This window comes from Lonchura striata, chromosome 1, assembly GCF_046129695.1.
Source record: "Lonchura striata isolate bLonStr1 chromosome 1, bLonStr1.mat, whole genome shotgun sequence".
Lineage (NCBI taxonomy): Eukaryota > Metazoa > Chordata > Aves > Passeriformes > Estrildidae > Lonchura > Lonchura striata.
The window spans coordinates 95186293-95213049 of record NC_134603.1 but is presented as its reverse complement, the minus strand read 5'-3'; the positions used below and the strand labels follow the sequence as shown (position 1 = coordinate 95213049).

The following is a 26757-nucleotide window of genomic DNA, read 5'->3' as shown; positions in this document are numbered from 1 at the left end:
GCAAAGGAAATTGGGATGAGCTGGGCCTCTCCTTTCTCTCCTCTTCCCTCTGTCTATGCACACCTGCAGGCAAAATATGGGGCAAGAAGCCCTCTTCCAGTCCCCACAGCTGAAGTGTGTCAGGGCAGAGAACTGGAGGAGGTCAGTGTGGAGCTGTGCATGCCAGCACCATGGGGACCACAGGAATGTGACTGTAAGGTCTTGTGTCTATGTGTCCTTAGACAGGAGAACATGCTGCTTCCCAGAAGTGCTTTTGTCCATGGTAAGCCCAATGCCCTCTTTCAGAAAAGGCTTTCAGACACATACCCCCGAAAAGGAAAAAGGAAGTTTTGAAAGGTGGGATCTGAGGAGAGGAAGTGACTCATGGGCTCAAAGAGAGATGGCCAGGGAGTGACAGCTGGCCGAGGCAGCAGAAGAGATCCCCAACTGTGCCGAGTCGTGGGAATGGGGGTGAGGAAGGAGCCTAAAGCTGGGGAAGCCGAGTTTCAGGAACAGCTACAGTCCTATACTTGCCTCTTGGGCACGGGATTTTTAATGCATTCCACCACAGCCGGCTTTCAGGCTCACCAGCGTGCCTGGCTGCACTATGCCTGTACCTTAGAGGTGACTCCAGCTGCTGTCCCAGTCAGCAGAGCACTGTTGGGCCCTGCAAGGTGCCAACCACTGTGCCTGCAACCCCTGCATGCTCACCCTGGGGTGGCCACCCTGCCTTCCCCACCTTCAAGGGCACACCACCACCTGTTGTGGCATTCCTGGATGCAGCCTTTCTGGGGATGGTCCGAGGGGAGGAAGGGTGTCTGCAATTTGCATGAAAAACATGAGATTTTTGCCCTAGTTTTCTATTTTGCAAATACCTATCTTTTGTCACATTAAAGCAGTAAGAGCACGTTTGGGGGTTTTGCACTGGTCCCTTGCAGAAAGCTTTGTCAGGGTGGACTTAGTCTCCACTGATGCCCTTTTCTACCTGATGCAAGAATGAGCATTTTTCCTTCATCCTCTTCTGCACCTTGTAATCTGTGTGCCCTCTGGTAGAGTAAGTTTTCTCTCCTAATGAGGAAGCTCAAGCGGTCAGGTCTTTGTGAACACTAAACAAGGAATTTCCTGGCTTTCAAACAATTTCCCCCTTTAATGATGATGTTCTAATAATATCCTCTTTTTTTTTTTTAATTAACTGATCTCTACTTGATCCTTCATCTGCAGAGTACTCAAATAATAAACTGGCTGCAATTCTGTCCTGTGTCTCCTAAAGGAAGTGAACCAGAGATAACATGATGTTACCTTTTGTTCCTTTTATTTATTATTTATTTAAGCATCTTTAATGAGTTATCCTATGGACCAAGTAAGGTAGGATCAGATAGAGTGCTCATTTTAGACCCTTTTTGAATTAGACCCTTTTTTTGTTGAGATCAGTAGTGTCACAGAACTCACTGGTGTAGTCAAGATGTGCGCTGCAGGAATATTATAAATCCAAGTTTTACTGGCTTTTGCTTTATGGCATTGACCAGTCTATTTGTAATATGCATGTAAACAGAACTGCATATTAGTCAAGCACTTCTTGAGTTGTTTAAAGCAACTTCTTCCCCAGAGCACTACAGAGCTAAAACTGGGAAAGAACTATTTCCTCCATTGCCGAGGTCACAGGAGTGAAACAAGTGGAAAGATTTGCTGTAATATATGAAAATTATGCTCCATAGCTACATCTGTAAAAGCTGTGGGCAATTATATTCATGTGCACCTCCAGAACCAGGGTTGAAGTTTGGTTTGAAAAATGTTGCAATTAAAACCTGTGACAATTCATCAAGGGAAAGAAGTATATATTATCACAGAATCGCAGCATGGTTTGACTTGAAAAGGACCTTAAAGATCATCTAGTCTCAACACTGCTGCCATGGACAGGGACACCTTCCATTAGACCAGGGTGCTCAAAGATGTTTTTCCTTCTATGCCAAAAATAAAAAGGAGTGTGTTGTAGAGCATTCCCTGAGAGCTAATAAAGGTAAATAATCAGTTCTTGGCTACAGCAAATGGAGCTCATCTAATCTTCATTAATTTCACTTGGCTATTCAAAGAAACAGTGTTTTCATATGTCAGGTCCTGCTATCAGATCTTATCCTTTGTCCATCTTCTTCTTAGGCTTTTCTGCAAATTGAATTTTTATTTTTTTTTCAATATCTATAAAACTGGGACGTGTATCCTGAAAATACTGACCTGGAAAGGGGTCTACTTTTGTTTTAGTCAGATGCTTTTCAACCTTCTGGAAGAACCTTCATATAAGGTACCTGTAGCAAGAAATCACAACTTATGCTTGACATTTTTAGCTTTCTGTGCTAAGAGTGGTCCAGTAAGTCCACTTGTACCATCCACATAGTTCCTTATTTATTTTGTTTTCTAGTCAAGCTAATGCTTAGCTGGGTCAATCAGTGACTAGCTGATGAAAAGCCAAATCAGTTGCAAGCCATACAATATGTCAGTCTAGGTTTTGAAGTGCTTCTCTGTGATAGTCATGCAATCATGACACTGTGCTCCTCACACTCTTACCCAAAGAATCAGCTTTTCCCTAGGGATTACCTTAGCCATCAGCACTTACAAGGAAGTAAACAGTGGCAGTCATGAGAAGCAGCCCTGACTCCATCTCATAAATAATTTCATTTACGGTTTTCGCACCCGATAGTGTTAAACAGATGCAGCAGTGGAGCTCAAAAGTATATTCCTAAGTGATTATGTATTGTATGGTATATGGCCGCCTACATAATTTCATCCTCACCTCTAATGTGTGTCTTTTGGCATGCTCAGACTATTCTGGGTTGCATTCTTAATTGTCAGGACTAAATTTAAAATATTCTTCTAAAATAGTTTTATGTGATTCATCCATCACTGTCCAGAACTTTTGCATCTATGTGGATCTTGGTGAATGAGCAATTAGTGTATTCCTTTGAAACTCAAAGACAGCTTAATTCTTACTCCAATTTTTTCATTGCTGACTCCAACACGCCTTAATTTATATTTATGAGAGGTTTTGGGCTCCCTCTGGTGGTCTTTGAAAACCAGAAAGCTTAAACAGAATGTAAATCAAATAAACAATAGTTATGTTCATGAGAAGTTCTTATAATTTGCAGAAGAATACTTGCCTAATTCCTCCTCTTTCTTTTACCACAATTCTTTTTTTTTTATAGAGATCTTTTGCTATGGTGATTTATCTTGAGAGAGGAGAAAGGCATAGTGATATATCTAAAAGCAACGAAGTAGGTAAATTCAGCAAAGGGGCTGTGCTTTCATTAGTGATTTCACAAACAAAACCTACAAAACCTGTCTGTTAGTTTTTCATCTATTTCTCCTACTAGATCTTCAGCTCCTGCACTGGATTTGAAATTAGTCCACAGCTCTTTACTATTGAAAAATAAGGTAAAATTATTTCATTCTTGATGGCTATTGTGAAAATTAGGTTTACCATAAATGGAAAGTCAGACCCCACTCTCAAATTTTTATTTTCTCAATTTAGATTTTATGCTGGGAGACTTAAAGGAAAACAAAAATAATAAAACGTCAACCTCAACAAGAGGTTTCTCTTTCTCCCCAGGCTCAAATACATAGGTATGCTTCTTGGTGAAGTAAAGAGAACTTGTATAGAAATGTTCCACATAAATGCACAGATAATTACTAAAAACATACAGAACACAAAGGTGAAAACTGCTTCTGATCATTCTCTGCTTCTGCCAAAGTCAGTGCTGGTTTGCAAGCAGCCTGGCAGTGGGCTAGGATTTCAGTGCAGGTATATGCAGGGCACTGTGGCCCAAAATCTGCAGCTGAGATGCTCAGTGCTGGTTGTGCATCTGCTGCACTAGTGCTGCAGGAGCATGTGGGCAGCCAGGTGACTGCCAGAGCACAGGAATGTCTCCAGGACAGTCCCCTCACCTTTTATTATATTCTTTTTTTATCTTTTTTTTTTCCCCCCCATTCAGAGCAATTGTATGGTGGTCTGGACAGGAAAGCAGGAAAGTACCTTTGATATCCAGGAGTTCTGAGGTATTGTGGTTATAATTCCTTTAGATTTTCCTGCCTTCCTAAATAGAAGAGCTTTTCTTCCCTTTCTTCTTTTTTTTTTTTTTTTTTTTCCAATACTTGTAGGACAGAATGGACAGAAAAGGGACAAAGACAAATAATTAAGAAAGTTCTACCTGGAAAAAAATGTTTGGTTACAATACCTCCAAATTAGTGTAAATTTTTGGATGACTATCTTGATGTACAAAATGCTGGCCCCATGTCAAAAATGGAAATTTATCCCATTTTGCTCCATGGAACCAGGATTTTTACCCAAATGACTTAACTAAAAGTCTTGTTGTTCAACTTTATGTATATAATTATATTCTGAAACCAGCTGGTAGATTTCATCAGGTGCTCCCCTTCTTCTCAGGGCGTTACTGGTGTAAGTTACCTATTAAAACTAGGAAATGTGGTTTTTGGGCTTTTTGTGTTGTTTTTTTGTTTTGTTTTGGTTTTTTTTTTTTAATTTATTTTTATTAATAACTTGTTCCATGTAAGGAATTTGTTCACTGTTGAAAGTTTCTGTCCTGAGTGCCAGCAAAGGGCTCAGTCCTGTAAGTTCCCATCCAGCGAGGCACTTAGGCATGTCCTTAATCTCAAACATGGGTCTCATCCCCAGGACTTCACCAAACAGAGACTAAAGATCCTGCAGATGCGACCCCCAAGCCTCCTCTCCATTGGTCTTCTGCAGAGCTTCCATAGATTTGTTATAGTAATATGGTAAGAATTAAGCCAATGGCATTTAAGGTATTGTTATAAAAATACTGCACAAAGATAATACATGCTGTATTGTATAGTGTATCAGTTTTCAAACCAGGCAATGGAGTTTTACGCAAGCTTGAGCTCCTTTGTTTTTTTGTACAAAAGGGGACACTCTTATAGCATCTTACGTGGTTTTGATTATAGCATTTGTGATTCTTTAAATATTTATTCTTCAGCAGTTAAGAAACTTGGTGAAGGGGAACTTTATAAACATTTATCGTGGATCGAGTGTTCATGTGGGAAAAAAAAAAATGAGGCGCTTTCTCCTATAGCGAAGTACCTTTTCATTAAATCTGTGTCCTCTGTTCAGCAGAGTATCTTGTCAAGGGCAATTATTGACAATATATCCAGCCTTACACAGATATCCAAGTTTCTGTAAAAGTTGTCTAGACTCCCCAGAATGCATAAAGTCTGCCCTGAGCTGATGTCCATTCCACATAGCTGCCCAGGGATCACTTCAGCAGTGTTAGATGTGCCATTCGGCATTCACAGCATGCAGCTCTCCAGAAGACAGGCGAGTAAACACTCCCTTCAGCACCTGAAAGATTTATTTGCTTTGGGGTGATTGGCAGCAGTGTCATGTAAAGCACCACAGGGCAAATTCCATTTGATTAAATAATTATCACATATGACCAAACAATGTATCATTATGTGTGAACACAAACACAAACTCCCCAAATTCCCTCCATTTCCTCCCCTGCTCTGTTAATTTCTCCTTCATAGGCAACAGACACAATTACGGACTTTAAACTGAAAAGGTTCCAGGGTAGGGATGGTACTCAGATCTTAAAATACCATGTGCTGATTAAAATTTTTATACAGCTTATTTAAAACAGCTTCCCTGAGAAGAAGTGGAAAGTGCATCACTCAATGGACCCCAAGTAGTTTTCAGCAAATTCAATCCCACAGAACATTTCCTAGGGAGAGGCAGGGACTTTTTCTGCCTCCTACTGCAAATAATTATAATGGGCCTCCTTTCATGGCCCAGTTTTTCCAAGCTCTATCTGGGCAGATTTCCCAGTGACTTTAGTGCAATTAAAACTGTTAAAAAGACTTGCAGGATGGCTTCCAGTTCTCTGGGCACTGAAAGACAATGAAAACGGTGTGTACCTCATACATAAATATGGAGGCACAGCCTGTGAATTAAGTGGGTGCCCGGGGTCCGGGCAGCACAGCTGGGCACCGCTGGCTGCTCGCTGTGACATGGCATCATGCCTGCAGTAGTATAATGGTAAAAACACACCTGCTGATATTAAGATGGATCAAAAGAAAATCTAAGCCCCGCAGATGCCGGTGAAAAACCCGCTGTCTCTTCTTCTCTTCCACTGGTGTTTTTTTGCTCCTGTGCCAGCCACCTTCCATAAAGACAGCAGAGGTAGAACACGGTTCTGGCTGAGGGGATGAGGGTCTCCTGTGATGCTGCAGTGCCACCCTCAGCTAACACTTGCAACATCAGTTGGAGAGAGTGGAATAGGAGGACACTTATAGGGAAAGGTTGGCTGGGTTCTTTAGCTGGGCTGGTCTTTCTCATTAAGTTTCTCTGCTTTATTAATGTTGTCCTTGTTTTAGGCACTTACTTTCAGGATGAAGGTCTGGCACAGCATCTTCTGTCATCAATGGGAGCCCTTCCTCTGACTTACAGAAAGAGAGGTAGTGTCTTCATTTCTGATTTTCAGTTTTTCAATGTTCTGAAGTGCATTGTCCAACTCAGTCTTCAGATACCTTCCAAGTACCACTTTGTCTACAAAGGCTGTGCTAAAGCAGAAGTGTTTGATTCCTGGTACTGTGTATATCTGCTTGATTGGGCAGTAATTCTGGATTCCAGGCAGGTTAATTCTAAAAGTGGCATTACTCCACCTTGGTCAGTATCTTTTGCTGGGATTATTCCAAACAAACTTGACCTGTTGAAATGTAACGTTTCTCATACTAGTTTCCCAAACTAGTGAGGCTGTTGCTATTTCAGGTGGCTTAAAAATATGTGCACAGTTTGTACTTTGAATGTTTGATAAGCTTAAAACATGAAATATATAATGCAGTTTGAACTTTCTAGTGTTATTTCATCACCAAAAAAGCAAAGTCTTGAGGCTCAGCAATTGCCTTTGTCAGAATGTAAATTCCAGCATGTAATACCCAGGCTGTATGTTTCAGGAAATCAGTATTAACCTATTAGTATGCAGTTTTCCTTGGAGAAGAGCCATCTTCACACTGAGCCTGTATTCCTGCTTCAAACCTTCCTGTCACTGTTCCGTATCCACGACCCAGCCTAAGGCTGCCTTTGACGGTTCTCCAGCCATTTCCTGCATACTGCACTAGCACTAATTGAAAATTTGGGTGGCCTTGCTTATTTATTTTCCTGGAATGTAGTGGGTTATATTTTCATGGCACTTTCTCAGCAGTGCAACGTTTCAATTTCAAAACCACTGCAATATGAGGAAAAGTAACCCCAAAAATTAAAAAAATAACAATAAAAAGCAGCATATCTTTGATTAATTTTTACAGTAGTTCTTTTGTAAAAATATATAATGGAAAAAGAATTCAATGTTGCTTCTGTTTTTCAAGATCAGAGGGAAGAGAAGCAATTTAAATACATGTACAAGATGGTCACATGCAGACACAATGAGGCATGAAACTTTAAATGTACAGATGCCATGGAAATGAAAAGATAATATAAAGTGTGTTCTTTGCAAGTCTTGCAGAGTTCAATAGCTACATAATGTGTGTGGAGGGAAAGAGAAACAGCCCCCCTGCCCTCTCTAGGAAAATTCCAGCTATGTCTGGATATGCCATTGGCACTAGCATTGTGCTTTGCCTCCCCAGATTTCTGCAGGAATGTCATTCCACAGCAGACAGGATTAGTATGTCACTGTTACCTCCTTTCTTGGAGATGAACATGCTTGGGCATGAGTACCTGTTGCAAATTTCAAGTTTTGATCAAAAAAATTCACTGATCTCTTGACAATATTTCAAGTCTTCAGAATTCTTTTCTCTTCATGCCTAATTGTTTTGGTTTATGGTGATTTTTACTGTGTGTGCAAAAATTAAAGGTTGGCATGATCCTGTTTGTTTTTCTTCCTGATACATTAAGTGCAACTACTGAAGTCTTTTGGGAATTATGTTTTGTTCCCAGAATTCAGGCATAAGGAAATGTTTAAAAATAAATATACAATTAAGGTGCTGATCTGTGTCTGATAAGTTATTTGAAGGAAGAGGGAATTGAAGATGGAGTCTGTTTTTACCTACAGGCACACATCTTTAGGATTACCCAAATATTTTAATTTATTAATGTTCTAGAATGGAGATAAAACTGGATGATGAAATAAATTTGAAAAAACAAAATGTGTCTTCTATTTCTGAGTTTTCAAGATCCTATTTTGGGGTTTTATCTATAAGTGACATTTGGAGACCTTTAAGTCAAGCATCAAACATTTCTTCCAATTTAGTGAAGTAACAAAATAAGCAGGGTGGGATTTTTTGTTTGGTTCGTTTGTTGTGGGGTTTTATTTTGGGGTTTTGTTGTTTGTCCTTTTTTGTTGTTGTTGAGGGTTTAGGGGGGCTTTGTTTTTTTAACAAAAGCAATCTCAAATCAAAATGTCAGCCCAATCATTCCTCCATATTCTCATTTCCTTCTTTGAAAAGTCATGATATCCCCATTGGGGAAGTTCAGATTTTAACTGGGCCTTTCCAGTCAGTTCTGAATCCTATTTCCAAACTCCCTCATGATACATTTCCCAGTGAGAAAGCTGATTTTGTCAGTTAAAAAGTGCCCTAAGTTAAGGGCTGTGTAGCAATCAATCAAAGTGTATCTTGCATGCACATATTGTGCCTCATTACAATTAACAGTGAGTTTTGTTTCAGCTGGATATTACAAATTCCCTGAGATGCATGGCTGAGAGAACTGGGGTTGTTCTGCCTGGAAAAAGAAAGCTTCAGGGAGACCTAATTGCAGCCTTACAGTACATGAAGAGAACTTACAGGAAAGATGTGGCAATGCTCTTTGCAAGAGCATGTAGCGACAGAACAACAGGGAATAGGTTCAAATTAAAAGTTTTAGATTAGATATTAGGAAAAAAATCTTTACAGTGGGAGTGATGAGGCACTGGAACAAGTTGCCCAGGGAAGCTGTGGGTGTCCTATCCCTGGAAGTGTTCAAGGCCAGATTGGATGGGGCTCTGTGCAACCTGATCCAATGGAAGATGTCCCTGGCCTTGGCAACAGAGTTGAACCTAGGTGATTTTTAAGATCCCTTCCAACCCAAGTCATTCCATGATTCTATGAAGGGCAACACAAGTGAGTAATTGAGGACTTCACTTTTTTTATTTATAGCTGGTTAATTTTGCCTTGTAAATAAGAGTAATCAATTGGGAAAGATGGGTTGAAATGGATGCTCCTCCAGCCTTGTCTCTCCTCCATGAGGATTTGTCTACCTTGTTGAGGATACAGTCACACCATCAGCTTGGCTTTTGGCACAAATGAGACACAGCACAGAACAGGAGGGATCTTGTGGTGGGCATATGGGCACTTTTAGAAATGGGCTTGCTGCACATTGAGGTTGTAACTCTTACAGCACAGCACAATAATTAGTGATTGTCACAGTCACAAATGATCGCTACTAACTCTTCTAATTCTGATTTTTTTTTTTTTTTTTTGCAAATGCCTTTAGAGAAAACACTAGGATTCCTGTCAGATCACAACTGATGTTGTCTTTCATTGTCTTTCACTCTATTTGGGAAAGAGACAAATGGGATGGAAACTATTCTAGCCAGTTTTCATGTACCAGCCTTTTTTTCTGTGGCTAGAAATACTTTTATATTTATTTATATATATATATATATATATATATATATATATATATGTATATAATTGTTTTCTCCTGCTGCTTGCTCACAACTGAATCATGACACAGGTCTTAAGTGGGCAAATGTAATGATATCAGCATAGAAAGCTAGCCAGTACATAGCAAGAGCAAACACAAGCCTGATGTCAAAACTTAAAAGATGCACAGAGCTAAAAGGAACCTCATGAATGTGCCTAGTACATCCTGCCTCTTAAGGAAAGACTGACTATAACTCCAGGAATAGAGTTATTCCTGGAGGTGCTTTAGCCACTTCTTAAAGGCTTCCAACGAACCTGGTTCAATGGATTCCCTAAACAATCTATACCAGTATTTCGTTGTCTTCAGTGTTTCAGTTTTTCTAAATGCCTTTGCTATATTGTTTCCTATACCTATTCACCCTGTCCCTCCCAGACATGGAAAACTAACTCTTAGCCACTGCTGTGCAACTTTTATCCAGCCTTCAGAAGTAGTGGATTATTTCTCACAAACAGGATTTGGGTGTGCAAAATACTATTACTATAATTATCATTGTCATTGTTCTTATCATTATATCATAGTAATGTAGAAACAGGACAGAATATTAATTATAAATGTATTCAGATATTGACCATATTTTAAAATGTGTATCTCAAAGAATAGAGTCAGGGTCTCAGGTACAAGCTGACCTGAACTGGGGACTGTATAAGGCTAAGGCTACTTAATGTGCATGCATAATTTTAAGTATTTGAGTTCAGTATTTTTGGTAAAGTGAATAATAGACCTAAAAGTGTTTTCAAGTTAATGGGAACTCATAAGTGCTTTCTTGGATCACAGCCCAAGAGCTCAGCACATTGCAGGGCTAAATACAGATTTAACAGTCTAAATTTAGGCCTCTGTGTTTTAAAACATTGGCTAAGATTCTTCTCAGAAATTTCAGTGGAAATTGCTGAAGATCTGAAGTCAAGCCCAAACACCCCTTAAACTTCTGTGTCTAAGAATAAATGTCACTAAGAAACACTAAAGACTAGAACTGTAGTTCATTAAAATTAAATATTGTCATGTGTTTAATGGGTTTCAGATGATTTACTACCTTTGATCATACACTGGAGTCACAGAACAAGATTCACATTTTAGTGTCAATTGCTTGTCTGAGATATTAAAATATTTTTTCTCTCTGAAAGCAACTTAAGAATTATATCTAATTGATATAAAATGCAACCTCTTGCTAGCAGCATAGTTGTGATACTAATCTTAATGTAAATTACCTAAAAATTGAGTTTTAAAAAACCAATTATACTTGTTCCAGTTGCATAGTTTATCTACTTTTTTACCATTCTCATCCCCTTTTTCTGAGCCCTATTTTGTAATTTGCCTTTTCTTTTTCACCCTAAAAGACTTAGAGATCAGTTGGTCAGGAGAAGCAAAAGAGGAAAGAAGAGACAGATAGGGAGAATTATGAAGAAAGAAAAAAATAAAGCAAACAAAAAGGTACTTAGTAATAGATGAAACCTTTGTAATATTAAATTCAAGAATTCCTGTATAATTTCCTTTAAAATAAATACACTTTTGCAGAGACACTGAATGGGGAAAATTAGGGAAACAAGTTGGTTCCGTTAAAATGAGTCAAACTGAAAATTAATTAATAGTTCCTTGTTACTCAAGTTGATTTTCCCTAGTCACATTAGGAAGTGTTGGCTGCTACTGGAGCAGAGATATTCCCCCTTCCAGTAGAGTGTACCTGGGGTGATCAGGCAGAAATGGACAGTCCCATGGGTACAGTTCAGTTCACAACAGTGGATCTGATCTCTGAGCTCACTCACCGTGATTTCAAAAGTCAGAGAAAATATCTGAGTAATAGCTTTTCCATGCTTATTCCCAAAGTATGGAAATTAAAGCAGTTGTGTCAGAGTTCGTTCTTGTGGAAAAGAGAATCTCACCTGGAATTTGAAAGACAAAACCCCCAAACATCCTTTGAAGTGGGATTTTTCTTCCCTTTGAGAAAGGGGCAAAATTTTAAGTTGGTTTATATTTCAACTTCTCCCCATCTATTTTTTAACAATACCCACAGTACAGAAAGACTGGTCCCAAGAAGTATTTAAACTGATGCAACTTAGTAGTGACACCCTTGACAGAGCTGTGGTATTCAGCATTCAGTATTTTTAGCTGCACGAAGTAATTTAGTAATTTGTTTCATTGGTGCTGTTTAGAGAAACAATGCCTCTGGGTCAGTAGTGCACAGATTACTTGGATAAGTCTTGAAAGGGAAGAATTAGTGTGGTGTTAGCCAAGAAAGTAAAAGAGTGAGAGAATTTTGTGTACTGTTGGAAATGGTTGAAAGTGCAAAGACTATATTTTTTGTTTGATGTGGAAAAAGTGACTGTGCGTGCTCTGGAAGAAAACTCAAAATATTGTGTGCATTAATTTATATGTTGTTTCTCTTGAAGCATACCAGAAATCATCTGGGAGAAAACACTGATCGGTAAGTTGTTTCTTTCTCTCTCGCCTCTCAGTGAAGATAAATATATTTCTCTGGCTTAAGCTCCCAGATAATCGCCAAAGGCTGCCAAGGTCAAAGAATTTATTTCTGAACCTATGTATTAAATAAAGAAATAGAGACATAAGATTTAAGTAAATCAGTTCCTGGATGCTGGTTTGACAACTCAGATCCAGGTGATTTTCAGTTTAGGAGGAAGCAGAAAGCAGCTGGTCTTGTGAGCAAAATATAATGCAGGAAATCTACTTGGAAATTGAAATATCTCTATGAATTTTTTATAAAATCTCTGGGAACTTCTAGAAACCAACCTCCACAGGGATGTTACATTGATGGTTCAAGGAAATAAAAGGAAGTGGGACCAATAAGGCAAAGAAAGGTTGTGCAGTGATTATAGATTTGTTAGGGCAGTTGAGGACGTGCTGGGCTTTTTGGCTCTGCTCCTGATTCTGCTGCCATGGCTTTGGCAGGTTACTGATTTCTAGTTCAGAAGACACGATATGGTCATGGAAGCAGCCCTCTTAATTTCAAACAGGCTTTAGGTTATGTACACACAGGAAAATAGAAGATGGTGAGTTATAAATCAGATAGGTTCCTTTTTTGGCAATTGTGAAGCAAACCATCTGTATGCATTACAAGATGGACAAATAATGATGACCATGGATTTGTCAAGAACAAATCCTATTAAACCAATAAGACCTCCTTTTAAAATAAGGTAATAGGTGTTACACAAAGGAGAGAAGTATTAAAAATTCATATATCTTCATTTTAGTAAGGCTGTAGACAATGTTTCTTGTGAATAAGCAAAGACAATATGGTCCAAATTGAAAGCTCCATGGTGTAAGAAAAGGCAAGACTATTTCTGAGGAAGAGTTAGCAAAATGGGGTCATTATCAAAAGGAGAGATGTATTGAAAGAGGTTTCTCAAGGTATCTGATACTCTTTATAAACATCCAAAGAATGGAGTAGAGACTAAGCTTGATACATTTGAAGAGGACATGAAAAAGAGAGCAAATAAAAGAGTGTTAGAGAACAGAATTAGAATTCAAAGGGAATTTGACAAAGTGGTTATGAGGAGATTTTTTTTAAGAAAAATACAAAAGATGGTATTCAATAGGTGCAATAGACATAGCATCATCAGTTCCCCAGATACAGGATGGGGAAAAGTAAACAGGATTATAGTTGCCTGGAAAAAATGTAGAGTGAATCACAGGCTAAGCACGAGTCATCACTGTTATGCTGTTGTAAAAAGGAAAATGGGATTGAAACAGGGAAACAGCCTGCAAAATAGGCAAAGCAATTATTTTGCTCTGCTACCCCATGGTACAGCTTAAATTTTAGTGGTTTGGGGTAGGTTTTTTTTTTAAGTTTTTCATCTGAATCATGCTTGGCTTGGGGAATTGTGCTTCCAGAATGACACTGGGTGTCTGCAGAGGAGTGCAGGGGAGTTCAAGCTTGATTACCAGTCCAGACAACATTAAATATCAGGCTATTAATGGGACAGTTTGTAATAATGAGGCAAAGAAGATACAGGGTCTTTAAATATGGAAAAGACAGCTACAGGGAGGAAGCAAAGAGTCTGTTCTCCAGGCCAGGAAAGACAGACTTTTCACTAATGGACTTAAATTCCGGTAGGGGACCTATTTAGAACATACATTAGGAAAAAAGACCTCTAGTGATAAGGGTAGAGAAACACTGGGAAAAATTGCCTGAGGAGATGGCAAAAGCACCATACTGAGAAGCCTTTAAGAACAAGATTTAAAAAGCAGTTATGTTGCAACAAAAGATCATGTCTTGGGGCATGGAAAATAACAGGAAAGGGGGATTTCTTAAGGTCATTTTCAACCTTATGCTTCTTAGGATTTTCCTGTTCCTCAGATTTCCCTGGTTATAATATTCACCTCACAAATTTAAACAAGAGTAGGAGAAGGTCTGGTTTGGATGTTCACATGTCAAAAAAATTTAGGCAACAGCTGTAAGCTTGAAGGCATTCAGAAAACAGTTCTGGAAAGGCACTTATACAGTGCAGAATCAAAGTTAATCCATACAGTTTGTTAAGAGAAGGTGAAGGAGTAAATCTGCTGCATTTCACAAACATCTTCAAAAGGAAGATATTTCTGTTAACAAGAAGCAGGCTTGCAATGGACAGATGCTGCAGCTAGATGAATTTACCTTTTCAAACAACATTTATATTTCAATCAAGTTTTTTTTACACATTAAGGTAGTGTGGTACATGTTAGCATAACCACTGAGAAATCTTCAAAAGTGCAATGATGGATTGGCCATTTCTCAAAAATAAATAAATAACAAATTTTATTCTTTGAAATAAAATGAAGATGCCTTTTTTAAAAAAACAGCTACAGAAAGACCTTGCTGTGGGAATGGCTGGAGGAAATTCTACAGCTTTCAATATTCAGGTTAGACAAGATGATCATAATAATCTCTTTGGCTTTCAAATCTGTTTACCTAACTTTGTAGAGAGATATAATGTTTACAGATCACTGTCAAATCTGCAGAAATGGATTAGAAAAAGGCATGAATGAGCAATTACTCTTGTGACCTCTATGAGGTATAACACTTACTATTTACCAGGTCATTACATTACAAATTGTCACTTCTTTCCTCAGTTTTAACTGCATAGATTAATCTCTTTAACAGCATCTGGAGTTCCATAGAGTAATATATTTATATTAGCAGCATTATATATGACAGCAAATATATACTATATATTATGGTATATACATCATAAGTTATATATATATGACAGATATATATTTTTTTTAACCACACTAATTTTCTTCCTTTTGTTCCAAAGAGATATGCGGGGTAGTGTTTCTTTTCTCCAGAGGGTCACATCTGCAGTCAGTCACTGTCAGCTTTGTTCTGGTGTCACTGAAGGGGTAGGTGATGGTCACTAAACATCAGCTGGGGAAACCACCCACAGCAGATTCAACAAAGTGCACCACACAGGAAGTTCTGCATTGACAGTATTATCCAGGGCCCTATAGATCATATGATTCCTGCATGCTGCTTGTGGAAATAGGAGGATTTGCCTGTGTGGATGCCAGTGAAGAAGGTACACAAGTCATTTATAAGGCTTCTGTTCTTGCAGGAGTTGTGCTGTTCTGACAAATTCCCAAGGACCATGATCTGCATAAAAATACTGCTGAGAAGCCTTTTAGAAATAGCAGCTTAAAATCTCTAAAGGCTGGGTGATATTTTCACAAGCAAAAGATCTGTCAGCTTGTCCTCACTTGGGGGCTTAACACTGGAGAGGTTGACACTTTTCAAGTTCATGTTCCCTCTTAATGATTCACCTATTTAGGGTCTTTTCACTTACAACAGAGGTGAATATTCGATCAAATCTGTAACCGAACTATAGTTTGGCACTGAAATTTATCACTTGAACTAAATCTAAACTCATGGTTGTTTATTACAAAACCTTCTGGGTACATAGTTCCCTTTATGGACTCCCACAAAAGTCAATGGGCTTTTTGGGCACAGGTGTCCCCTCTCAGAGGGCACTGGGCTGGGGCCCAGGTATGCAGTGTGCTGGGTGGGGCCTTCTGAATCCACCAAACCTCTCAAAGAGTGGTTTTCTTTGGCACATCTGATGACAGGCATTCAATGAGAAAATTCAAACAAGCTGTCATGGAGAAAAAATATAATTTTGAACTGGGTGGCAAACGGTTGCACTTTTTTTTAATATTTTATTTCTCTCTTTTCTTGGAGAACCAAGGAGCTCTTTTTATGTATTGGATCTCAGCAGAAAACCGCAGTAACTAGTTATAACTGCGGAAACTTATAGAAAAGACAGGTACCATCTGCTTTTGTTTTTCCCCAGAAAGATATTGCATAATGTTTTACAGAGAAGAGGAAAGAGTCAGAAATGTATTGCTTATTCATAATATGACATATTCCAGTCTGCTAATTTAACCTGAGCACCTTTAACCTATGAAAGCAAAGTTAGGAAGTGTGTGGGGTGTGGCCACACATTTTTTTTTATGGTGCTTTTTATGGTGCTTTAAGGTTTTATGCAAGGTAATTTGCCTTCCCATTAGTATCCTGCTTTGGCCTGGTTTGGCATAACTAGGAATGGAGTCTTCCTTGCTGGTGTGGGTTTTTTTTTTTTTTTTTTTTCTTTCATTGCTTTTCCTCTCCTTCCCAGTAACCTTTTTGTCTGAATGTGGCTTTTGCAACCAAATACTGAAGAATACCAACAAAGAGTGAAAAAGGAAATCTCCTGAGTCTTTCCATAAGGAAATGAACTTGTGTTCAGAATTCCCATAGGCAGCCTGTGGTTTTGGAAAGAAACATTTTTACTGGTTTATCATGAAAGGAGGACAGATTTATGTCACCTGGGGCTGACAGCACTGCTTGAGTATTTGTGCCTGGGCTTTTGCCCCCCACCCATCCTTCTGCACCTCCCCTCACAGAATCACAGAATGGTTGGGGTTGGAAGGGACCTCTGGAGACCGTCCAGTCCAAGCCCCCTGCAAGGCAGGGTCACCTGGAGCAGGTGACACGGGAACATGTCCAGGTGGGTTTGGAATGTCTCCAGGGAGGGAGACTCCACGACCTCCCTGGGCAGCCTCCCTCACACCTCAGGCTGGGAGTCCCAACACTACTGCTGGGCGAGTCTCTGCCTATAGGCGCAGTGCTTGGGGGTGGTTTTATTATAATTTATTACTTTTGTTCACAGAATCACAGAATCTGCTGAGCTGGAAGGGACCCATAAGGATCACCGAGTCCAACTCCTGGCCCTGCACAGCGCCGTCCCCAGAGTCGCCCCACGCGCCTGAGAGCATTGTCCAAACGCTTCTTGAGCTCTCTCAGGGTCCTGTCGCTGTTGTCACTGCCATAGTCAAGACTGTTATAATTAAATATGTTTTTTCTTCCCTTGCTCCTCATCCACGGGAGAACCGACCCCCATTTTCTCCGGGGGCCCTCAGGAGCCCCGCGCAGGGCCGGGACTGAGGGGGGGAGGCGGGCAGGGGGCGGGGCCTGCCGGGGGCGCGGCTCCCGCCGGGGCGCGGCTCGGGCCCGGCGGCCTCCCCCGCCCGCCTCGGTGGCTCGGCGCTCCCTCGATGCGCTCGGGCGGCGGCTGGCGGCGCCTGCGGGCGCGGGGCGCTGCCGGGAGCGGGGCGGCCGCAGGTGCCGGATGCGAGCGGCGGCGGGCGGTGAGTGACCGGCCCCGGCCCCGGCCCTGCCCCGGCCCCCGGCGGGCGCTGCGGGGCAGCTCCGGCCCCTTCCCTTTCCTTCCCCCCCCCCGCCTCCCCGGGGCGGAGGCTGCCCCCCTCCCTTCGGTCTCCCCCCGCCTTCCGCTCCCCGGGCGGGGTCGAGCGTCGCGTCCCCGCCCCGGCCCCGTGGGGACGGAGCTGTCGGCGACGGCTCTGGCGGCTCAGGGGGCGTCGCTGGGCTCCGGCCGGCTCCCCCCCGGTGCCTTCCCGGCTGCAGCAGCTCTTGCTCCTCCCCAGCCCCCTGCCGGGGCGCTGTCGGCAGGGCGGGGGGTTCCTGCCACCGGCGGCACTCGGTGTCCTGCCGGGTGACGCTCCCGGGCGAGGCCGGGCCCGGGCCGGGGAGCCCTTCCCAGCGCTGGTGGCACTGTCCCGGCCCCAGGGCCGGCAGCAGCGGCTCCGTGGCCTTTGCCTGTGTCTCGTGTGTCTGACAGCGGCCCGGGGGAGCGCCGGGCTGCACGGGCTGAGCCAGAGCTGCGCCAAGTCCCAGAGTCCATTCGGTTGGAAAAGACTTCCGACATCGTCCCGTCCGACCCGTGTGAAATGATGGGGTCGTTTGGCTCAGTGAAGTGTGGGTGTGCTGGGTGGGGGAGAGAGGAAATGAGCAGGGTAGAGAGGTGAGTCAAAGCTGGTTACTTGCAGGACTTGTTGAAAAGCTGGTTATTTTCAGGACTGATTTTATGTTTTGTTTTAGTTTTTTTCTTTTTTGGCTTCGCATTTAGTTATGCCATCAAGTTTCAGATATAGCTGCCCAAAATGAATGAGTACCTAGGCAAATGCAATACGAAAAAACAGGGTAAGGAGTGTGGGAGGAATCGAAATAACATGCTGGTTGAGAGATGGTTGCTTTCATTCTTCTGTCTGGAGAGATTACGCTTCTCTGAGACTTGGATTTTTTTTTTTTTTCAACTTCCTACACAGTGCTACATTTCTGCCTCATTTGGACTACCTTGCAGTCCAGAAGCGTCCATGAGCTGGGTGACCAAACATCTTTCCTCCTTGCCTCTTCTATTATCCTAATTAGGAACCTGAAAATGATCTCTTAGCAAGGTGCAGATGTCTGAAATTTGGGATGATCTTGTTCCCAGAGGAGAGTTTACCATTCTGCACAGTTCTACTGTTTTTTTAAATAGTCTTCCTTCTGCAATTTCTTCACTTATTGCAGGTTAACAGCTTCTAACCATAGACTCAAAAGCTCTGAGTCAAAAGCCAGTAAAATATTAAGCCATCCTAGCTCTGACAGAACATCAGATTAAACCTAAACTACAAATATTCATTGTTTAAAATGTAGTTAGAATCATAATCACGCTTCAGTTTTCCAGATTTTCTGATCATTCTTATAACAAGTAAACAGTCTTCTTTCTCCTTTAGTGATCTCTTTGCGTTTCACTGTTATAAACATTTTCTTTGTTTTTGCTTTTGATGTTTTTGTTTTGCTTATGGTGAAGTTGTCAGAACAGTTAAAGGACTGTAAATAAACAAACTTGTGGCTTAGAAAAACAGGTCTGATTTCTTCCTTTACATTTTGCTCACCTGAAGCAGGAATGCACTATAAATCTTATTTCCCTATTTTTATCGTATCTTATCCCAGCTTGCACTGACCTAGCAACAAGCAGCAAGAGGCATATCTTGTTGCTGATTTCTTTCCTATGGATAGCTTAGTGCTTGTGGTTTATGCCCACTCTTTGGACAACTGTTTTTATTTAGATGAAATGTCTGTTGTCTGCAAGGTCCTTTAAAACAGATGCGGTTATTTTCATTATACTGGTTGGACTTATCTGAGTGAAAATTATTTTAAGTTGTAATGGTAAGGGTGGTTTTCTCTATGGAAAACATATTTTAGGATGTGTCAGAGGTGAAGCAATTTAATTAAAAGATTGTTATCCATCAGACTTATGCTGGCTTTAAAAAAAAAATATAAAGTTGTCTTGTATTTTTCTGGTCTTCATTCAATAAATGAAAATGTTTTTACGGACTTGATGGTTTGTGGTTGTTTTTAATGCTCTAATTGCTTTTCATATTTTAGAGCTAAGCAGGTCTAGGTTAATGAAATTCCAAATGAATAATAAAAAAAAAAAGTAAAGTTCTAAGTCATGAACAGTAAAAGAAATCTAAAATGGTAGGATTTCTTGTGAGAGTGAGCATGGGTTTTATGCCAGCTGTTGAGAGCATTTGAGGCAAAACTGGACAGTAAAGATATGAAAATCTGTAATTTGCCAGTTGTTTTCCTGAGGTCCTATTAGAAAGAAACTGTATCCACTAATACAGTCCATTCTTTATTATGCTGCTTTTCCCAGAGAAGCTGGACTAAAGCAAAATAAGTAGGTTGACTAGAAAGGCAGAGGCCACTGACCTCATTTATTAATCAAAACTTTCAGATATGTTATGTTGAACCATACTTAATCAATTTCTTTCAATGCAGTGGTATATTTAGCTGTAAATTCAGTAAGTCTTAATCACTGTACTTGAAATTAAACTTAATCAGTTTTGAGTTATTTTAATTCTGTTTATTCTGCAATTTTCGGCTTTCCAACTGCACTTAAAAAAAAAAAAAAGCAAGAATGTAAAGATAAAAGTATTTCTCTTGAGAGGATGGTGACAGAAGAATGAATATAAAATGTGTTCTTAAAACATAGATTCTGACAACTATGGAAAATATCCATGAAATAATATATAGTTAGAGTTTTGTACACCAGGACAAAAGCTGTGGAGCACATGCAGACACTACCTGCATGTATTTTGAATGCCTGTAGGTCACTATTTATTTATACAAACAGGCAAATGAAACCTTCTGCAGGAGAAGTCAGAAGGACTTCATTTTATAGTCAGGGACTGGAAAATAGTACTCAGAGGACTGTAGATGTTACAGTGAATTTATTTTCTGTGTGAGTTTTTCAGACAGAGTGGAACCTACTGCTATACTTGAAGCCAGCTGAAGGTTCAAAATCTGAAAACAGCTGAATTAGTATCTTTTAGCAGAAGTCAGATGTTAGCTCTTCAGCTTAACTTTGACCTTCTGTCTTGGACCACCTACATTCTGTAAATCTGGGCTGTGCAACATTGTCTTTCAAATTACTTCTCCCAGAGGAGAAATATGGTGTTTGGTAATGGAGGGAATCTTGTTTGTAAAGGTGCTTGGAAGATGAGGGATGATGAGACGGCACATGCACTGCGCAGTCACGTCAGATTTATGTTTCATCTTTTGTGCTGAACATGAAAGAAAAGGTCTGTGTTTACAGCTTGCAAAGTCTGACTTCAAAAATCTGACTGATAAAAATTTTTGTACTTTACTCTGAAAATTATTTTAGGGAATTTCAATCAGCATTTCAGTTCAAAAGCATGTGGCGTGTTCTCCCAGTGTTGAAAGTTATAAGGAGAAGGGAGGGGCAGCAGGGAGAAAAAATAATTTTTGTGATATCCTGGAGCAAAAATAACCCTCCAAACCCCCCTGAAGCAACTTCCCTAGAAACCAAGTAATGACAGAAATGCTTGCAAATAGTTATTGTGTGATTGCCGTGTTACAGGCATGCATAGGGAAAGGTAAGATACGTATTTAGTATTTTAAACAACACCAGGTCATACACCTCACCCTGCTGGGTAAATTCTTTGTACTTTATATATTATTTTGGAAGTATTTAGTGATTTTTCTCCAAAAAGAGCTTGGTCTGTAGAGCCTTTTCTTCACAACGGACATTACTAATCTGCAGAAAGTATGGTCAGCATTTTCATTAGAAAATACTGCAATTATGCCTGGTGATGAGTGTGAAAGCCCACATTTCCTTTCTAATTTTATTTGCTTTGTTTTTAAGGAAAACATAGTTTCTGAGACACCAAGTCCTTAATGGATCTGGTTTTCTCTTGACCTTAACGGAACTGCAGATTCCCAGATTTTCAGTTTTATTCTCAAAGACAGGGTTTAGGCTGTATTGTGCAGAAATCAGTGGGGTCTCTGGCAGTGTAAAAGTGTCTGTGGATCAGATTACAGTGTAAATCAAGGATTTTAAGGTATATTTAGACTTGGTTTTTTTTTTTCCTTTGACATTGTTGATAACCCAAAAGTGATGTACCCCATATTTGGAAGTTCATCAAAAAACCTGCATTAGTTAAAGATTTAGGCTATGCTAAGTAAAAGTTCCTTTTAAAATAGTCACTTTTGTGTTGAGAACAAACTAAACTGTTTGGGGTTTTTTTTGTGATACTCATAAAATGTCTCAATTAAAAAGCAATTACTTTCTGTTTTCTGTTTGAGAATTCTGTGAGTCTTGTGACATTTCAAATCTCACAGTGGCTTTAACAGGTATACCTTGGTTCTTGCTGGAAAACTTCACATTGGATTTTTGGCAAAAAATTAAGAAGCTGTGTATATAGCAGATGAGTTCTTTGCACGTTTCCTTAGCAGAGAAGGCAAAGGAGATTGTGTTTTTCACAAGACAACCTCACTACTCTCTAAGCGTGATCGCTCCATACAGGAGATAGGATTTTAGGGGGATGAGTGGAAATGAAGACTCGTAAGGCAAAAAGAGGCTTTTGTTAGAAAAATACCTGTGCACACAAGCTGTCAGGGAAGTAATTGAGTGTGTGTTGGACCATGTGAATTGAGAAAAATGCTGTAGCCTATGGCTTGAGTACATTCCTGAGGAAAGGCCAGAACGAGGTGTTGGGGAGAGAACATTAAAAATACTAGAATCTCGGTAACACAAGTGTATGTCTCATCTTTGAAATATTTTTGAAACAAAAGGAATGGCCAAAATAGTCACACAGTAAGTGAGTGTTGCAGTCTTACCTACAAGCATCCAAGTTAAAACTTTACCATGTGAACTGTATAATTACAGTGGTTATACAGTGTTTTTATAAAGAATATTGTATATAGTTACAGGTCTTAGAAAAAAAAATCTATGGTGTCTTGTTTCTTTTCTCTAGAAAAAAATTCATCCCTTTGGGATTCATTTAGTTTATTTTTCTGAACTTCTGGATCTTTCTGAATGCATTTGCATAAACATATTTGAAAAATTTTGATGCTTGAAGTATTGTTTTCAGATTTCTGCCTGTGAATAACATAAGATCAAGGGATAATGAGGTATTAAGATTTTTTACCGTTTTCCTATTAATTAAATGATGTACAAAAATTTAATCATAAGTTTAGAACAAAAGGGGGTTGAATGGCTTAACTGGAAAAGAGTAGGATATTGACTTCTGGATGAAGCAAACATTGTTGAATGTTGGAGGTAAAAGCAGATGTAGGATGATGTGCTTTGTGAGAATTTAGAAATTAATGGGAGATTTATGGCCATCTGTGATACAGTTTTGTATAAAGCTGAGATGTTTATATATAGATGTTTAGGACTTTCCTTTACAATGTTGCTAGATTATAGTGATGTGTCACTTAGTAAATACGGAAGCTTTTAACAAGTAGATGAATTAATTTCTGGGGAGTTGCAATATAATTTATAATGAAAGTAGCAGAAATTCTGGGCAAAAACATCTGTGTTCAAACTTTCTTTAATTGTATTTTATTCTATGCTGTTGACCTTTTCTAGGCAAGCCAGTATGACCAAAGTAGACAATCAGAACACTTAAATTGGTTTGACTTGAGTCTTGGTAATGAATAGATGCTGTTACATTGAATACATCAGCAAAAGCGTTCATTCAAGAACTGGCATAACGCAGTATATTGACCTAATTAATCAATTGGGGGAATAAATTGTTTTCAATGTAAATGTACAGAGCTTTGAAGCTTAACATTTTTCAAAACGTATTTGGTGAGGTGAATTTTTTTCTTCCTCAAGGTTTTCACAAACACAAATATATTCATCCAAGTTTATAAGGCTGTTACTGATATTTGGATTATTGCAGTTGTGATGGTTTAGTTTAGTAGTGGCACTTGGAGATTATCATTGTCACTTAAGTAAAAAGATTTTGAACTGAGGTGAAAATGTGACTGTGGTTCTGGGCTGTCCAGATGTGTATGTATTAAATTTGTGTTCTGGTGAGCTTGATGGGGAAGGTATGTGTGTTCATGGTAGAAGAGCAGAGGGAAGGAAATCTTTTTTTAAAGTAGACTCAGTGAAATAGATTTTATGAGTACTCAAACATCTTATTCCGCGTGCTCTGTTTGAACAGGTGACATAATTGGCAGATGAAATGATTTCTGAGCTAAAAGAAACAAAGAACTCCTCCCCAGTTTAAAAGTCTCTGTTCATCTGTATTATAGGCTATTGTTGGTTTTAATCTATTTTTAGTGTTTTGCTATTTTTACTTCTTGCTGCTGATGAGTTACAAACTTGGTGTTACATGTTGTCTCATTAACTTCAGGTTGTTTATGGTATAGAATGCTAATGAACAAAACTTCATTTTACAATGAAATGTTTTCGGAAAAAATTCAGCTTTTTTATGTCATAATGTCATCTGTGTGGTTAATCTTTGTGGGGAATATCTCTCCCATCTCCAAATAAATAGCATTTTAGAATTCCTGATGTAAAAATAGATCAATATATAGGTATTTTTCACATCGTAACTGACAGGATGCTGTAATTTAAAATGTACAAGGAAATGAATTTATACTAGTCTAGATTATTTTTTTACATGTGATAGATAGGAGGTTAATTGATGTTAAATGGATGCTTTCTTAGCCCTTCATCAGCTACTAAACTAGTACAGGAGGAGTGCAAATCATTACTACAAAAGGCCAAGGCCAGTGTGTTTTGTTAGTGAGCTTTATAGATCTTTTTTCATATCCCTTCCTTCTTTCCCTCCTTCCCAACCACACAGAACATAACCAGCTGTAATGATAGGAGGAGAAAGCAAGCAGCTTTTCTAAACACACACACACTCGCACTCCGGCCCCCCTCTTTCCTGCTCATACCTCAGCAGAGTGACAGCTTCTAGATGTTGCGTGCGAGTGAGTTCAGCTGGTGCTGTGTGGTCTGGGTGTGTGGTCTCCAGCTCAACCGAGAGGCTGCTAACAGGGTGGATGAGAGAGAGCAACACTGTTTACTTTAATTTATTTCGGATGCCGGAACTGTGCCCGGAGTTTCTCCCGAGCCGGGTTCCACCGTCAGCGGTGTCAGTCCCTCGCAGCTGCAGCCCAGGCTGCGGCGGGCGGTGAACTCCTCTGCCGAGGGCTCTCCCAGCATCTGCCCCGGGTCCAAGCCTTTTAATCCCTTGTGACTGAGAAATGTTAATGGCATCGCTGAGTGCTGTGATTATTTAGCTTTCACTCCGTCAAGATACATGGCCATGAAGATGTACCTTAGTGGGTTAAGGAAAGCAGGACTTCTGAGATACTGAAGGGAATCTGCAAAGATGGTTGGGTGAAAGCAAAACTGCTGCACTCGTTCCTTGTCCACCCTAAAACTAAAATACCTAGTGTACCCTTTGTGGCTGATTGGACTATTCAGGAGCCTTTTGAAAAAGCACAAGATATCATATTATGGCATTTAATACTGCAAGTCTTCTTTTTTGTTGTTTGCCCTCTCTGTCACAAAACTTGCACATCTTCCTGAACTGGAGCTGGTTTTTGGCATGTAATGCTGTAGGTTAACATGTTTGTCAGTGTTAATATTGGCTTGAATTAACATGCCAGATATGACAGGGCAAGACAAATGAGGCTTTGTTTTTTCTGTGTGACAGTGAAATTACCCACTTTTTTATGTTTGTTCATCTTTTCATTATAAGTAGCTTAGTGGTGTTATGAAGAGTTTCTTTCCCCCTAAATGTAAGATTCGTGAGCGCTTCTTGTTTAAATTGACAAGTCTTCTTTTATTATTTAAATAAACATGCATAGATTCTTAATATCACTTGGAATTTCAGCATTGTTTAGCTTATTCACTTCCCAGTCTTTTCTGGCAGGCTTGCAGGAATGGACTTTGTATTATTAATGCAGTGTTGAAGGCTGTGGCAATTCTAGGGCACTGAAGATCTCCAGAGGGGTTAATAAATGTCAGTTATTTTCACAGTGCTGCTTTTTGAATGCTTTTAATTCTTGGTTTATGTAGTTGTCTGTCTGAATTTATATTGTCGGGAAGATAAAGCACAGAAAATGTTGTAGTAGTGTTTTTCATCACTTTGTAATGGTTTTGAGTACAAACATCCAGGAAACATTTTGCTTTGTCGTTCTTCTTGGGGTCATTTGCCATGTCCCTTCACTGACTTTGTCATAGTGTGTTGTACTCAGGAGACTTTCTGGGTTTTCTAGTGAAAACAAATTATTAGATTGATGTACTAGAAGCACAAGTTTGTATAGTTTAAGGTTAAAAGGCCATCACCTACATTCTGGAATCTGAGTATTTATTGCTTATTTTAAAAAGCATGTCATAAATCTTTTCATTTAGGAATTATTTAGTGCTGTGATGTTAGTGTAACTCACTGTTTTCAGGTTGGTTTTCTTGTGTTTTTTTTTAAGTAAACAACAACATCTGAGGCATACTGTGATTTGCACATGGGTCATGCTTTACTGTTCCTGCCTTAACATTTTTTAAATTGTATTCTGTCACATATTTATGATTAAGAACAAATAAATATCTGATACCTGAAGTTTAAATGCTTTCTTGTAACTTAGGCTTTCACAATGATGACAAATTGGGTTTTTCTTCACTCCATTCTGACAGGTTTGATTCCCTTTGCTAGATGACCATGGCACTTGCATTGACCTTGAGTCTGCCTTCCTCCAAGAGAATCTTTTCAGTTCAGTGTCAAAGTATCACTGAAAACTTTAATTTAACTGAATTTTGAGTCACTGGAACCATCTTGCTATTTTGTTTTAGAAGTCAGAAACTCTGTTTTAAAAGACTTCAACTGCAATTTTTTTCCACTGGTGGAATTTGTAAGGTGGCAGCATATTGTTACTCATCTTCCAAAGTTTCATGCCTTCAAGATGTTTGTAGTTTCCCTTTGGATTTGAAATTACCTGCCAATTTTATATCCTTCAACCCCGAACTTTGTTTGTTCATGTATTTCTTATTTTAGTGGTACTTCCAGAGTGTAGTAAAATATAGAAAGTAGTTTGCTTTACAGAACAAGTATGGTAGCTCTTGGCATTTTACTTTGGTTTTCTTCTCTGTTTGCCATTGAAAGTTGAATGAGGAAACCTATGTAAGAACTCTCATTTCAAAACAACTTAAAACTGAAGGCTTACAAAACTAAAAAAAAAAAAAAAAAAAAAAAACAAAACCAAATAGACTTGTACTTTCCCTTATCCTGGCACATATTTCATTGCTTCATTATTTATTTTAAAGTGGGTTTTCTTAGGATAAAGATGGAAGATGTCCTTTCTTTAGCAAGTTTTTAATGCTCAGAATTGTCTGGAATTTTTTTTTAACCAAACCTTTGTGAGAGGACAGTTTATTTGAGAAACTGGTGTAAAGACAAAGACATTGTTTATGAAAGGCATTTTTCAAGAGGACTTTGTAGTCAGT

The 26757-nt window shown here is 39.5% G+C and overlaps 1 protein-coding gene and 1 long non-coding RNA gene across 2 annotated transcripts in view; both read left to right on the top strand.

Moving 5' to 3' along the window:
* Positions 1–12091, top strand: part of LOC116183305 (uncharacterized) — a 49547-nt gene extending 37456 nt beyond the window's left edge. The window contains exon 4 of the long non-coding RNA XR_004147905.1: positions 12061–12091. This is a non-coding gene — a long non-coding RNA (uncharacterized LOC116183305). The remainder of the gene's footprint in view (positions 1–12060) is intronic.
* Positions 12092–17205: 5114 nt separating this feature from the next.
* The window catches only part of EXOC2 (exocyst complex component 2), a 125263-nt gene continuing 115711 nt past the window's right edge, over positions 17206–26757 (top strand). Inside the window, exon 1 of the mRNA XM_021544771.2 lies at positions 17206–17287. The gene's annotated coding sequence lies outside the window, so the exon portion shown is untranslated. The remainder of the gene's footprint in view (positions 17288–26757) is intronic.